Genomic DNA, 15556 nt, shown 5'->3' with positions numbered 1-15556 from the left:
ATCCGCGATTGTGCGCGCACTTGTTTGCATGCATCAGAGTAAAAGTATACGTTTTAATTAGGAAATGTATCGGAGTAAAAGTAAAAGTTGGCTGAAATATAAAAACTCAAGTAGACTACAGATACTCCCAAAAAATACTTAAGTACTGTAACGAAGTACTGTATTATTACTTTGTTACAATACACCACTGTGTGTGTGTGTGTGTGTGTGAGAGAGAGAGAGAGAGAGAGAGAGAGCCCAAAATGGGAGTTGTTTAAAGATGTGATTGGGTCAGCCCAATGTCAATTAAGAAAATAACCAATGGGCTGCTGATTAAATGTCTCATGGGCCGGTCTGTCTGGGGGGAAAAAAAATCCTAAACCGACTTTTTTTGACAAATACATTAAACAGCCGCAAAGACCACAGCGCCGTCAACTATTTAGGCAGAAAAACTATAGGCTGCTAAGAGTTTTATGGGCCGATCAGACAAATATGGTATGAGAAGATGTATAGGCCCGGCCCAAAAATACGTCGGCCCAGCGGAAAATGCCCAGTCTGCCAGATGGCCAGTCCGCCGCTGCCAATAATGCTTTAAGCGTAGCATCGAGAGTAGCTTTTGATAAGGGAACTGCAGTTTAGAAATCCTATGTGCATATGCTTGCAGAAGCTCTGCAGTTTGACACAGTCAAATCTTGTTACGTTTATAATAGATTTATTTAAAGCAAGTAGGTTTGCACTGTTAAAAGTGTTGCTTTCAATTATAATTACAACTCTCTAGTTTGCTCATTATTTTTTACTCAAGTCTGACCTTGATTTGTCTCATGCTATCACAAACTTTATAAGTCCCACTTCTGATCATGAGCCCGACAACTTCAAGTGATCACTCACATTGCTTATATGCTACTTTTAACTATCACATTCCTATTTAAGATAATTCTGGTAGCACTTGAAGGCAGCATCAGTGAAAACAGGCAGAGACAATGATAGCTTTTGCAATTAGCCTTACAGAGTGCCAAGAAGCTCTTTCAGAAAGGCAATTTGGAAAACAAATGCGTGATACTTGCTTTGGCTGGAGCTGATGTTCGCACCCGAAGCATTGGTATTGTTTTCTAAACATTTAGGGGATGTTACCATTTTTGTCTGGGGTATTTCCTTCGAAAATTATATTTAACCACAGTGTCCTTGTCGCAGATGGGGGAGATTATGGCGACTCCCATGTTCATTAGTGCATCCCAAAACACAACACTTGTAAAGCCTCTTTGGTGCTGACATTGTCTATATCTCCAGTAATTGTGGACCGCAGTATGCTAATAGGGCAGAAAGCGTCACAAATTGGCGGAACTTTTTCCCCTCGGTGACGTGAACAGAGGTAGAGTCTGAAACAGCTCATTTGGAGTGACTGTTCATGATTTATTGGTTTTATAAAAAAAATTAGTTGGTGGATTTTTATCATTATAGGCTGGTTGTTTTCACACACTGCGGCCACGCAACTGTGTTCAAACACCTTATAAAAGTGATTTTTGCATAATAGGTCCCCTTTAAAAGTCAACAAATGGTTAAAACAAATGCATTATATGTAAACACACAAACAACATCCATAAGTCACAATAAACTCTGAAGGGCGTCTTAAATAGGCACGCAGCTTACCTCAGAAAATTTCCTCCCCTAGAATACATGTACTGGTTCCTAGAATAAAATGAAGGCAAGATCTGTGAATAACAGTGCCTGGAGTAAAGGCACGAAGAATATAATTACTTCTCTGACAAGCCCTGCAAATGACAAGATATTCTCTCTGCCGAAGAGGAATTGAGACTCAGATGAGATGGTGATATTCAGTTCTATTATATACTGTGAGCACAGAGAGGATGGGGAGTTGTCTGCCAGTTTTCATGTAGGTCTCCTGAGTGTATCAGGGGACCTAATCTCAGAGCTGGAGAGGCCTCCGTCTGAACAGGACTGTCTTAAATGCTCTGCCTTTTACAAAACAAGGAAATAGCAGACACCAGGCAAGATCCAGTTTGTTTAAATCTTATATGGAATCTAGAATTAGTGTTGTAATTAATTGACTTCATTAATTGATTTGGAAACATTTGAAAAACAGTGATGGTATAATAAGGTACAACGGTAAAAGACGCCTTTAATATTATGTTCATCTAAACCACTAGATGGCACAAAAATATGGTTTAGCACTTTCCAAAACATTCGCTTTTCAAGATGCACGTGCAGATTTGTCTGATCTTTGATGCGATTGTGCACAGAAGCGCAAAGTTGATTCCGTGCTTACTTGATCTGATATTTTATGTTTTTTTAAAATGTTATAGATTGAAGTAGCAAATGAGAATCACTAAAATTAATGCATATATTTTGAGACAAAGGTCTTCTTTATGATTTTCAGTTTTGTTTAAGATAATTAAAGCAACAGTTTTTAAATAATGAAAGAATATGTAAAAGTATGGTATTTGGGGTAAAAAGCGCCCCTGTTGTTGGGGTTAAAGGCGCACAGTAATTAACACGATAATTAATAGATCGCTGACTTTTCCATTTGTTGACATAACATGGTTAGATTCAGATGGTAAATATCATATGTTGGGTGTCCATATATACATCATATAATAAAATATAATTTGTTGTTACTACTGTATATATATTGCCAGGCTTGTGTTCCTGTTGTGTTCTGTTTTCTGTCTCATGTGCTCCCCATCCTCGTGTATGCCCATATTTGGTCCTTCCTGTTTTCTGTCCTCGTTTAGTGTGATTTTTAGTTCATTAGTCTTCAGCTGTGTTTTAGTAATTATCTAGTTTCATCCTGTGTATTTAGTTCCTGCCTGTTTAGTTCTTTTTCATCTGGTCTACTTGTTACACTCCCTGTGTTCATGTGTCTCTCCTGTTCCCAAGTGTGGATGACCCTTTGTTCTGCATATTAATAAAGACTGTTCGTTTTTATCCATGGCTCCTCATTCCTCTCCGCTGTGTGCACCAAAGAAGACAAATCCAAAACAGTAAGCGGCGCCCCTTTGTTTGTTCTCTAATAAGCCAGCTGAAATTAGGCGTGGGAGTTCGGCATGATCGCCGCTAGTGCTGTGAGTCTGCTGGTCGCTCGTCAGTCAAGTTCGCCTGGCTGTTCATCTGTCCAGCCCGTCGGCTGCGGCTAACCCAAGCCCGCCGGCCGCTCATCAGTCAAATTTGACGGCCCCTACGAAGTCAAGCCTTTCGACATGGCTCTCTGCAGCCCGCCGGCTGTGGCTATCCCAAGCCCGCTGGCCGCTCATCCGTCAAGTCTGCCAGCCATTCATCTGTCAAGCTCGCCAGCTGCGGTGAACCGAAGCCCGCCTACTGCTCATCAGTCAAGTTCGTGGGCCGCCGCTCGCTCTAGTCCACCGGCTGTGCCTCCCTCAAGCCCGCCGGCCTTTCCGAAGTTAAGCCCGCTGGCCTCTCCGATCTCAAGTTCGTCGGCTCTGGCTCACTTCAGTTCCAAAGTTCGCTCCAGTGTCTTGACCAAGAGTCCAGTGCAGGCTCTAACCCCTGACCAAGAGTCCAGTGTAGGCTCCAGCCCCTGACCAAGAGTCCAGTGCAGGCTCCAGCCCCTGACCAATAGTCCAGTGCAGGCTCCAGCCCCTGACCAGAGTCAAGTCATGTCCCCAGAAGTATTGTCCACAGGAAATATATTTTCTGTAGCAAGTGTGTGTGAGACAGACAAAGCCCATGACTCATTTGTTTATATCTCCTCAGACGCTGCTACAGCAAACCATGCTGCAGTCTCCAACTTCTCAAACCCAGGGAATATGCAATGCTTAACGGTGAGTGCCAGCTTTCCCTGTCATTGTTGTTAGTTATTTGTTGTGTGATGAGGTTAAGAGCTCATCTTTTTACATTTGTTGATTGCCACCATTCTTCAGATTTATTTCAAGTGTTGAGTTCTTTGTACAACCTTGTAAAATTATATCCAAGATATCTTTGCTTTACTTCTTCAGAAGCAAAGATACAGAAGCATTGTTTACTTTGTGTGAATTAAAACTGTAGGCTATTACAACAAAATGTTTATAAAAAAAGTGTAGTGCTTAACATTATTTATTTCAAAGTACAAATCTATCAGTGGGGGTATACCTGTGGTTGTCAGTCCATGAATCTTATCGGATGCCTATCTCAAACATGTTAAAATACACAGTACATGCCATTTGCATGTGGTAAACGTAGCAGAGTGGTTCTCAATTCCAGTCCTAAAGTGTTGCTGCTCTGGACATATTCTTTTAGAATGTAAGTGCCCTGTGAAGTGGGCATCACGGGATATTCCGCCATTATTCCAGTTCGAAGGGAGTGTATATGTTCCATTCAAAGGGAACTTTAAGACTTCATTGAATTTAAATTGTATTTATTTACATAGGTATATTAAGTCCCACTTCACACTTCTCTAGTAAGTTTCTTCTGTGATTTCACTCTTTTGGGAGAAAATGGGATGCAGAGACATTCTGGTAAATATTGAAACTTTGCATGAGCAGTAGATGGGCAGGGACAATTTCTTTTCATCAAGGATCAGCAATTTCTTCCCTCCATGCAATAGTCAATGGCTGCATCCAGAAGCTTAGGCAGCTGTATTGTTGTCTTACAACCCTCTCAAGCAATGACTTCACAGGTAGTGCACATGAAATAGCCTGCTGAAGCCCTGTATGCTAGAGGAGAAGGCTTAAAATCCAAACCCTTCACACTATCTTATCCTCTCTAACTAGCAAACCAGTAGTAAAATTCAGAAATACAAATAATTAAAAAAGAAAAAAAAGTGCTTCTGACCCTCTCCTCTGCAGTCTTTTGGCTGGCTTTGTCCTCTCTGGCCTTTTCGTTTCTTATCTGAAAAGCCCATTGAGGCTTCTCTTTTTAGCCCTTTCTCTCTAAATTGGCCCTGGCTCTCTGCTCAACAAGGGACAAGGTAAAAGGATCTGACAGCCCTGGCTCATCACATGTGGAGGAGTGTCTTTGACCTAAAGCCTCAGCCATAAGGGTGAACCAGGGTCATGATGCAAACTGTTGAAGACTTTTATTGAGAAGCAGCAGTGAATGCAGTGAGGTCTGAAGGTTTAAGAACACATGGATAATTTAACAAGAACAAAATAGGAAAAAGTAAACTTTCTTCTATCCATTCATGCCACTGTTTTTTTTTTTTTTGTGTGGCATTTTTCAGTCTGGGCTCTAATAAAAGTGGCAGTATCCTTAGATAACCCTGCTAGAATTATTTAAATTATCTCTCCAAATTCAAAACTGCTTATGGAAATAAAATGAGATGGGAGGAAAAACAATACTTCAATGCTTTTGCAAGCAAATGCAAAAGCAGTGTTGGAAATAAAATGAACATCAACTATATTTCAATGCTTTTGTGAGAAAATGCTAATTTTCTTGGGGAATGCAAAAGCATTAAAATATGACCCCCCCCCCCCATAAAACCTTAGTCTTGATTTGGATTTCCAATAATTAACATTCTAGTAGTGATATGATAAATACTCATTGGGAATCTTAATATGCAAATAAAATCATTGTGATATTAATTATGTTGGCATTTTTTTGTCATCACTTTCAAATTCAGGCCATGCACTTCAACAACCAGGTCTATGGTTCACCCTGAGTAACAAAGCAGTGCTTGATCACTCTTTCTACAGTATTCAAAGTTTAAAGTGCTTCTTCATGCAGGGCTAACAGGAGGCTTTCCCCCTCTTCTAATCCCAATTTTTAATTGAAGAGAAAATACCTTCTGAATTCTCATTAGAGGTGAAGTGATGGATTGAAAAGACTTAGGGTGCCCATTTAATGCCCTTCTGAGAGAGCAGTGTTCCATGTACTTTTAATGGCCTTGCCTCTCCTCAGCTTTTTGTTGTAATGTACAGCTTTAAAATGAACTGTGCCAAAGCATAGGCTATGAACTCATCAGGGTTGCCAGGGTTACAGTGCCCTGCAGCTGTAGAAGTTTTGTCTTTCTGTGTTTTTTTATTTTAAATCTACTTTTCACTGGTAGATGTAAGTTTGGTTGTAAGTGGTCTGATTCTATTGAGTCTTTGAAAATCTGCTAAGCTGGCACAGTGTGAGAGTGGGGGCGGACTCTTAAAACAAAAATGTTGTTTTCATCTTAGCAGTAATTTGGAAAATATCTGATGCTGCTGTGAAGTTAATGGTTTCTTACCAAAAGTGTGTGCATTCATCTTTGAGCATATTTGTTCAGATTTGATTTATTCTTGATTATTGAATCTAGTGCTCCATGTGATCAGTGAGGAAAACATCTGGTTTTGTTGAGATACGGAAGTTGCTTAGTAGCATGCATATTACTAGAATGTTGGCTGTATATTAGTATTTATTAAGCACGTATTAATTAATGGATAGAGATTTGGACTTGTAACCCGAAGGTCGTGGGTTCAAGTCTCAGGTCCGGCAGGGATTGTAGGTGGGGGGAGTGAATAACCAGCACTCTCTCCACCCTCAATACCCCGACTGAGGTGAGACCCTTGAGCAAGGCACCCTTGAGTATGGGTCACCATACTTGGCCACACACCACTTCCCTTCCCCTTTCCTTATTCTGCATGACCATATTTTAGATCCTTAATAAGACCCCATACCTAAACGTAACAACTACGTTACTAACTACTAATACGCAGCAAAGTAGGAGTTTATTGAAGAAAAAATAGTTAGTAATCAATAGCGATAATTGGTCCCCAAACTAAAGTATGATGCTTATCTTGTTCCATTCATGTCAACTTCAGATTGATCCACATACAGCAGTCCTCAAAGTATTTGGACTTAAGTCATACTTAACAAATGTATCAATGTATGTAATGAAATCAGTGCTTTGATGTATAGTTATGGACCTGCACAAAGAGTCCTTGATTGCAAGAAGTCCTACGTGTCACTGTTGTGAAAACTCTATGTCTGACAGTTGACAAACAAGGATGAATGACGGAAGACTAGGATTACTGTGGTACGGCAATAGGCTTATCTGGTACAGCACTGCACTTGAGACATCTTGAGATCCCACCTCTCCTGCATATTGATCGCATAATTTTGACGCCCACTAATTATCTCAGAATTCAACAAGTGAGAGACAGGTCCTGTTTGTACAGTATTAAAGTTTGTTTTCAGTGATCTGATGACAAGTGGTCAGCCAAGATGCATTTATCATTTACACAAGGTCTACATGCATTTCAAATGTTTCACTTGTGACCACTTGTTTGCAGTTCATCACACTGTACAGAACGTTTTGTTGGAATGTCAAGTGTGGGTGTTGGGACTGAGCTACTTTCCTCTGTAAATTCTAATTAGTAAACCTTACTTAAAAGCATGCAAACCTATTGCCTTGGAAAACCAAGTGAAGTGAAATAAGAATAGTAATTTGTACTAACAAAGGTTTATTTAGTGTTCTAAACTTACACGCAAGTTAGGCAACTCAGAATCACTATTTTCAACAACTAAATGATTAAGTACAATAAACTCATTTAAGTTGAGCTAACTCATGTCACATTTCCTGCAACTTAGAATTTCTTAGTTGTATTTACTTGAACAGCAATATAATTTACTTGCTAAAAGCATGCAAACAGATTGCCTTGAAAAAAAAAAAACAAGTAAGCATTACTCCAGTAACTTAAGTGCTTCAAATAACCATTATAAATGATTGAAAACAATGTTCCATTCATCACACACATACATTTAAGGTAGTGACAGTTCAAAATTAAAGGTAATGTATTTGTATGTTTTTCAGTTGAGTTTTAACTTGTATTACAAACATTTTGAAACATAGCAAAAACAATCTGATTTAGGGTACGCTTCTTGTGAACAGTGGAGGTAGCAGTACGATGAGTTTAAGTATGGCACTGGGTTGGCCGCACCAGTTGCCAATGGGTTTTTTTTCTGTCCCAAGTCAAACATAACACTTTAAGTGTTTTTCGCAGTATTAGGGTAATCCACATGTAGCAGTACTCCAAACGTAGCACATGGCAGTCCAGAAGGAAATGGTTGAGGTAGATCCTGGAGACTGTTCTTTGCAGTACTACCCTGAACAATGATGGCAGAAGACACAGGGTCAAGGCAGAGAAGATCTGGAGAAGTACTTCATCTTCAATAACAGTCAGCAACCCAACAGATACTAGTGCCTAGACTGCTTTAACATCAGACACCTGCATACAACCAAATGAAAACAATATTAGTAGGGAAATGTGGATGATTAGTTTTCAGCTTTATTTGTCCTGCCTACACTGTCATGCCATTTGGTTAGTTCAACCAAACTTCAAATTTATGTGATCATTTACTCACCCATGACTTCTATTTTCAGAACAAAAATGAAGACATTTTCAATGAAAGCCGAGAAATTTCTGTCCTTCAACTGATTGTCTATTCACCCAAAACTTTAGACAGTTGGTTATACATAGCAATCATGTCTCTTCAGAAGACTTGAGACACTTTTCCACTGTCAGGCCAAACCGTTCTCGTTGCTTAACCGTTCTGTGCTGATCTGGCCCAAGCCGATACAGATAATGTTTAATTTTTCACAGTTGGGCTGTTAACAGAGCTCTTTGGAATGCAACACAAATGTCATTGCCTTGATAATGCAAGAGTTATGATACAATACCAGATGAAAATAGCGCCCATGTTAGGAAAGATGAAATATCTCTTTTAATTTTAATATTAACTTGTTTACTTGGCCAGCTAGAGAAAATGTTGGCTAGGCAAAAGACAAATAGCCAATCCTGAGCAGCAACATCACTACAGGCTTTCTACAGCACAGTTCAGCATGTTCGACTAAGAATTCCGGATCAAGAACAGTTTTGTAATCACACAATGCCTAACCAAGTTCAAGCAGAAATATAACTGGAGCTGCTCCTTACCATTCATAGAACCGTTTGGCCGAAAAGTACATTAAATGCCACTATTCATATGGATTTATCTTATGTTTTTTTAGGAACATTTTGAAATGTCAAAGTTTTGGGTTAAATATCTTACACTCACCGGCCACTTTATCAGGGACACCTTGCTAGTACGGGGTTGGACCCCCTTTTGCCTTCAGAACTGCCTTAATTCTTTGTGGCATAGATTCAACAACGTGTTGGAAACATTCCTCAGAGATTTTGATCCATATTGACATGATAGCATCACGCAGTTGCTGCAGATTTGTCGGCTGCACATCCATGATGTGAATCTCCTGTTCCACCACATCCCAAAGGTGCTCTATTGTATTGAGATCTGGTAACTATGGAGGCCATTTGAGTAAAGTGAACTCATTGTCATGTTCAAGAAACCAGTCTGAGATGATTTGAGCTTTGTGACAAGGTGCGTTATCCTGCTGGAAGTAGCCATAAGATGGGTACACTGTAGACATAAAGGGATGGACATGGTCAGCAACAATACTCAGGTAGCCTGTGGCACTTAAATGATGCTCAATTGGTACTAAGGGGCCCACAGTGTGCCAAGAAAATATCCACCACACCATAACACCATCACCAGCCTGAACCGTTGAGACAAGGCAGGATGGATCCATGCTTTTCATGTTCTTTACGCCAAATTCTGACCCTACCATCTGAATGTCGCAGCAGAAATGTAGACTCATCAGACCAGGCAACGGTTTTCCAATCTTCTATTGTCCAATTTTGGTGAGCCTGTGTGAATTTTAGCCTCCGTTTCCTGTTCTTAGCTGACAGGAGTTTTTGAAATACTCAGACCAGCCCGTCTGGCACCAACAAGCATTCCACGACCAAAGTCCATTCTGATGCTCGGTTTGAACTTCAGCAAGTCGTCTTCACCACATCTAGATGCCTAAATGCATTGAGTTGCTGCCAAGTGATTGGCTGATTAGCAATTTGTGTTACCAAGCAATTGAACAGGTGTACCTATTAAAGTGGCCGGTGAGTGTATTTATGGGATGGAATGACAATGGCATAAGTTCCTTTTTTGGGGGAACAAGGTATATAATCAACATTAATTTTTTCTACAAGTATTTCAGTAACATACCAGCAAATACAAAGGAAATATTCCTACAGCTACAGTATGTGCTTCTTTAAGGTGTAACTATGATAACTTACAAAGCAGGTTAGTTTTAGAAATATCTGGGGTAATCACAAAGTAAAACAGGTAGGCCTCTGATGGGTGTGCAGTGCTGTCAAATCTGGGTTCTAGAAGTAAAAAAAGCAAAACAAAGTTTAAGACATTAAAAAATTACAGTACAAATATGTTTGTTAGTGTAAATAAAGAAGCAATTCACATTGTTTATTTTAAAATATTGAAAACAATTAAGGTAGCAACATACATTTTTATTTTTTAGGGGTTGTAGGGTGTCAAGTGTCCTCATCTGGAAAAAAAAATGATAATACAGTGGTTACAGGTATACTGCATCCACAATAAATTATTTGAAATTGTAAATAAAGTGTAGAACAGTGATTGAGTCAAAGACTGCTCTTCTGCTGGGTATAACAGCTTAAGATGAAATACCTCACCTCCAGTGTACTGAGGCCTGTGGTGATGAGACCGGTGCTCTGAGAAGACAGTTACCACAAGCACTTTTCCTAAAAATGACAAATAATTCTTCAGTTAAAGGAAAGTTACACTAGTGTTGTGGCTTGTAGATTACAGACACATTCAGTCTTTCAAAGAAAGAAAGAAAGAACACACATTTCTATACATATCTATTTGAGGCCTCAATCATAAAATCAATTCAAAAGCAGAATTTGCTCTGTATTACTGTAGTAAGTGTTTCAACACAGCAAAGACATAATTACTGCAAGACAAAGAGCTCGTTCAGTTTAACCCTTAAAGGTGTAATCACATAATGACTATGATTGTGATGTATTAAAGTATATTGACAATAAAATTATAAATTAAAAAGTAACTTTAACCCAAAAAGTGACCAAAGCATCACAGTCTTATAAAATTGAGGGAACACTGCAAATGATTACAGTAAACAATTAATTATATCAGTGGCACCTAAGTATTGACTTTAAAACCTGCTGAGAGCTCATCTTGACGACTTTTGGAATGCTCTTAAGATTGTACCTCGGAAATGCCATGCTGTAAATTTTAACTAGCTATAAAGTTTTCAATTTGAGACAGTAAAAATACGCCACAAGTTTTAACAGCAGAATAGCCAAGATCTTTGGTGCCTCTTAGCAAACACCGGTCAGTTAAAGCTAGCAGCACAGAGAAATATACATTGACACACAATTTTTTTAAACTTAGCTTATTATTATTGTATAGAAGTAACCAGTCTTTGTCCAGTGGTGAAATGCAAGCAGTCTCTCTCCTTCTTCCCAGGTTCAGCAAATTTGGAGCACATATTCAAATCACTATTGTTGAGCATGCTCTCTAATTTAGAGATTCCTTAATCGCCCAAAATGTCCGGGATTCGGAGGTTTTCTTAATCCCGCTCCCGCTGAATTTCTGACCATTGCCGCCTGCTCCTGCAACATGTTTCACTCCCGCGATTTAGTCTCCACTCCTTTAAACATTCTAATATCGTACATAATTTTGGTGCATCAGTGAGCGCTAGCTGCGGTGTATTTAAATATTTTTGTATGAGCGTTTGCTGTTTACTTTCACTTTTGATTTCACACTCTGTGTAAAGGGAGCATAGTTTACAAAATCAAATATTTGTCAGTGATCTCAGGATCACAGGCATGTGTTTTTTTTTTTTTTTTTTTTTTTTTCAATGAGCCAAGGTTGCATATTGGAAGAACTCTCGATCAGAAGACTTCAGCCCTGTTCCTGGAGACCCATTTTCCTGCTGAATTTAGCTCCAACCCTGTCACTTTGTAAAGAAACACTACACGCCTGTCCTTATACACATTCCTATAGACTGAGCATGTAATATGCATACGCATGACGTCACCATTTTAAAGCTCACATTTTCTAAGTTACATGTAGACTGTTACGGTGTGTTGCTGGAAGGAAGATGAAGACAGGTGATGTAGTTCCAACTCTTTTAATATAATAATAAACTCAGGCAGAATGGCAAAGGAACATAATGTAGAACAGACAAAGGCTAAGAGAGAACTGAGGGTTTAAGTAGAGGAGCAAACAAAAGGAACTGATGAGTTAATTAGACCCAGGTGAACAGAATGCCAATCTGGAAACTAAGGAAAACTATCCCTGCGTCCCAATGTGCATACCATCCACCCTATCTGCCCTAAATAGTATTGAAAATTACTAATATCACAAGAATTTAGGATGGATAGTATGCACATTGGGACGCAGGCTAGGTCACAGGGGAAGAGGCCAACGGAAAACACAATGGAAACTATGACAAAAACCAAACATAATCCTGATAGAGACACTAAATGGTACGATTTAAAAAAAAAACTTGCACATTTTCAAAAGTTTGCATTTTCTGGCTCCCAAAAACACTGTTGCCGTGTAATGACTAAACATTAAAAACAGTTTTTGTGTTTAGTTGAAAACCCATGTCTTGTAACCAAGCACACCTGATTCAACTTATCAACTCATTGGTAGAGACTGCAATACCTAAATTGGGTGTGTCCGTTTCTGCAGTGCTAAATGTGCATTGGTGGGGGCCTACAGGACAGGTTTGGGAAGATCAGTGGTTCCCAACCACGATCCTGGAGGCCCCCCAACACTGCATGCTTTCCATCTCTCCTTAATCAAACACACCTGATTCAGATCATCCGCTCATTAGTAGAGACTCCAAGACCTGAAATGGGTGTGTCAGACAAAGGAGAGATGCAAAATGTGCAGTGTTGGGGGAGGCCTCCAGGTTGGGAACCACTGCTCTAGATAATAGCAGATAAAAGAAAAAAAAAATCATAAATGTTTTCTTTTCAGATGTTAACTGAGCACAATAACATGGAGAATATGCATCATCTGATGAAGCAAATGAAAAGCATATGAAAATAATCTAAATGAAAAGTAAATGAAAAGCATAGGAACAAGTTTTCTAATCAACTGCCAGAGCATGGTGATGACAATGCCTTTTTTAAATTATTCCATACCCTGACATTTTATCCTCTTTACTCTCATTCTCTTTACTCCAATATCACATCTTTATTCCCTCTCTCTATTTTCTCTCTCGGTTGTAGCGTCTTTCTGTTTAATCCAGATTTCTGCTGTAATCCCTTCATTTCATGTGAAGATCAGCCATTGCACACAGAGGCTTAAACACCTTCTGCAGATGTGGTGGATCTGCTCTCTATAAAATTCTCACACCACAGCTACTTGAAAGATTCCTGTATGCTCACTCTTGTGCTCTATATCATTCTCTAATGCTAATTCGCCTATTAGCATATGCATGATTAAGCCTTAGAAGCAGGCATTAGTTTTTGTTTCAAATTCTAAAATCTGATGATTTGGGGAGACTCAGCCTTTCACCATACAAATCACCACCAAAGAAACACCTCTGTCCAAAGCCCAAGATGAGGCCACATTCCTTGTAGAATGGGCCCTGATACCTAAAGGCAAAGGAAAACCATGAGACACACACACACACACACACACATCCAAAAGCCAACCCATTTTTGGGCGGGTCAGGAGAGGGTCAAAACAAGATTGACAGTCTGAACCAGAGGGAGATTATCCGAGGATGAAGCGTAATATAAGGCAGGGATCAATACCCGGAAACCAGTCCACTCAAGCAACCAGAACTTAGGATAAGTCGGAATCAAATACCAGGACAAAGCAAAAGATCAAACCATGGACGGAAGGCAGGATTCCACCTGTGAAAATAGGCAAAGACACCGTGTACACCTTAGGACTGAAAGAACAGAACAAGACCAACAGAATGATACTGAGGATGTGCAGCACGAGAGCAGGTTTAGAGCAAGTAATTATGAGGAGAGCAAAAACAGGTAAGGATCCAATGAGCAACCAATGCCAAATCAGGTGTGTGAAGCTGCCACATGGAGAAGGAAAAACAAAGGCTGTTTCTCAATTCCAAGAACGCAGAGAACGGACTTGTGTTCTCGTGGAAACTGGCCTTGCCAAGCTTCCTTGGAAGAACGAACTCTGAAGGACGAAAGAACAGAACGCATCCTTTTGAGAATTGAGATGGACTGCCTTCTAGCTTAACTGACCGCATAGTCTCAGCATAAGCAGCGGCCAATGAACAATAAATATAACATAACATTACGAACAAATGTCATAACTTATTAAAACATATACTATTATAGAGATTAGTCTATATTAGCCTATTATTTTCATATAATTGTATATTGTTTTATTTTATAGCGTTATATGTTTAACTAAGACTATGTTAAGATTCATTTTAATATGCCAATAAAAATACTAAAGACCTTCTCCGGTTCTTAAAACTTTATTAAAATTGAGCAAAACAAAACGATAAATGTTTAATTTCCACAACCGTCAAGTATTTGCGAGAGCGAGTTTAAAGCTTAAAGGCTTCCGTACACCAGCCGCTCGCAGCGTATTCTGGGATTTCTAACGGCTCGATTTTCTCAAAGTCTGCACTCGATGCATCCTCGATTTCAAGAACACATCCGGGCACTTGCATGCGTCATCTGTACTTGCGTTCTTGAGTATTGGAACTGAACTTCGACGGTTGATGATGACGTAGACACATGACTAAAACAACCAATCAGAACATGGCACACACAAAAGGTAGGAAACATGAGGATCAGGGGAATCACATGACAAACTAGGAAACAGGACTAAACTACAAAATAAAAGACATGAATCTTAAACTAGAAACAAAACCCAAAACCATGTTACAGGTATCTATCAATTTCACTGACTTGTAGGTCTATTACTTGCAGGGTTTCTGTAACGCAGTGACAGAAGCATGAGGCGTGCGGATCCATCTGCAGAGCTTTATTAAAAGGCGTGGTTATGAAACAAGCATTGGTCGATACACAGCAAACAGACATAGGCTGTGTCCAAATTCAGGGTCTGCATCCTTCGGAGTACTCATTTGAAGGATGTTACGTCACAGCGCCGCGACGAAGGCTGTCCAAATTCGTAGGATCCTTCAAATGCGGCCCACAAATACGTCCTCCTTTTCCCCGAATTGGAAGGATGGGTGTGGTGGATCCTTTCCCGTCCTACCTATCCCATAATTCTTTTCGTCAGAGCGTAATGGCGGACGAAGCGAGCGGTAGCGGAGTGGGAGAGGAGTTTCTCTGACAAAACAAGCTAAAGTTTATGCTTCGGCTCAATGAATTTGTAGGAGAAATTAGTAGAATACTTAAAAACAAATAAAAATAGGCTATAATGGCTTACCTGGATGTGACTGTCTTGTAGTCTGATATAAAAAACTCTCCGACAACGAGCAAAGAAAGTATTTAATTTATTTAATTGCTTTATTTCTTCCAAAAGAATTAAAATGAGGAGAATAACTCTTTGTTTGTCCATTTTCCCGCTTCTTGCTTGGCGCTGTCACGGTTGCTAGGCGACAGGATATGAGCAACGGGTAAGGGAGGGAACTGAAAGAAGGGTAGGCTGTCCAAATTCACAAATACCGACTTCCGGGTTTTGCGGACGTCGGAGGATCCCTCCTCCTTCAACCGGGTAGGAAGGATCCTAAGGAGGATGCAGACCCTGAATTTGGACACAGCCATAGATGAGGCAAGACAAAGAGTATTCCTAGGACAAGCCTGGG

The sequence above is a fragment of the Barbus barbus genome (assembly GCF_936440315.1).
Source record: "Barbus barbus genome assembly, chromosome: 5".
NCBI classification, from domain to species: Eukaryota; Metazoa; Chordata; class Actinopteri; order Cypriniformes; family Cyprinidae; genus Barbus; species Barbus barbus.
The sequence above is the reverse complement of the archived record's forward strand: the minus strand, read 5'-3'. Positions refer to the sequence as shown.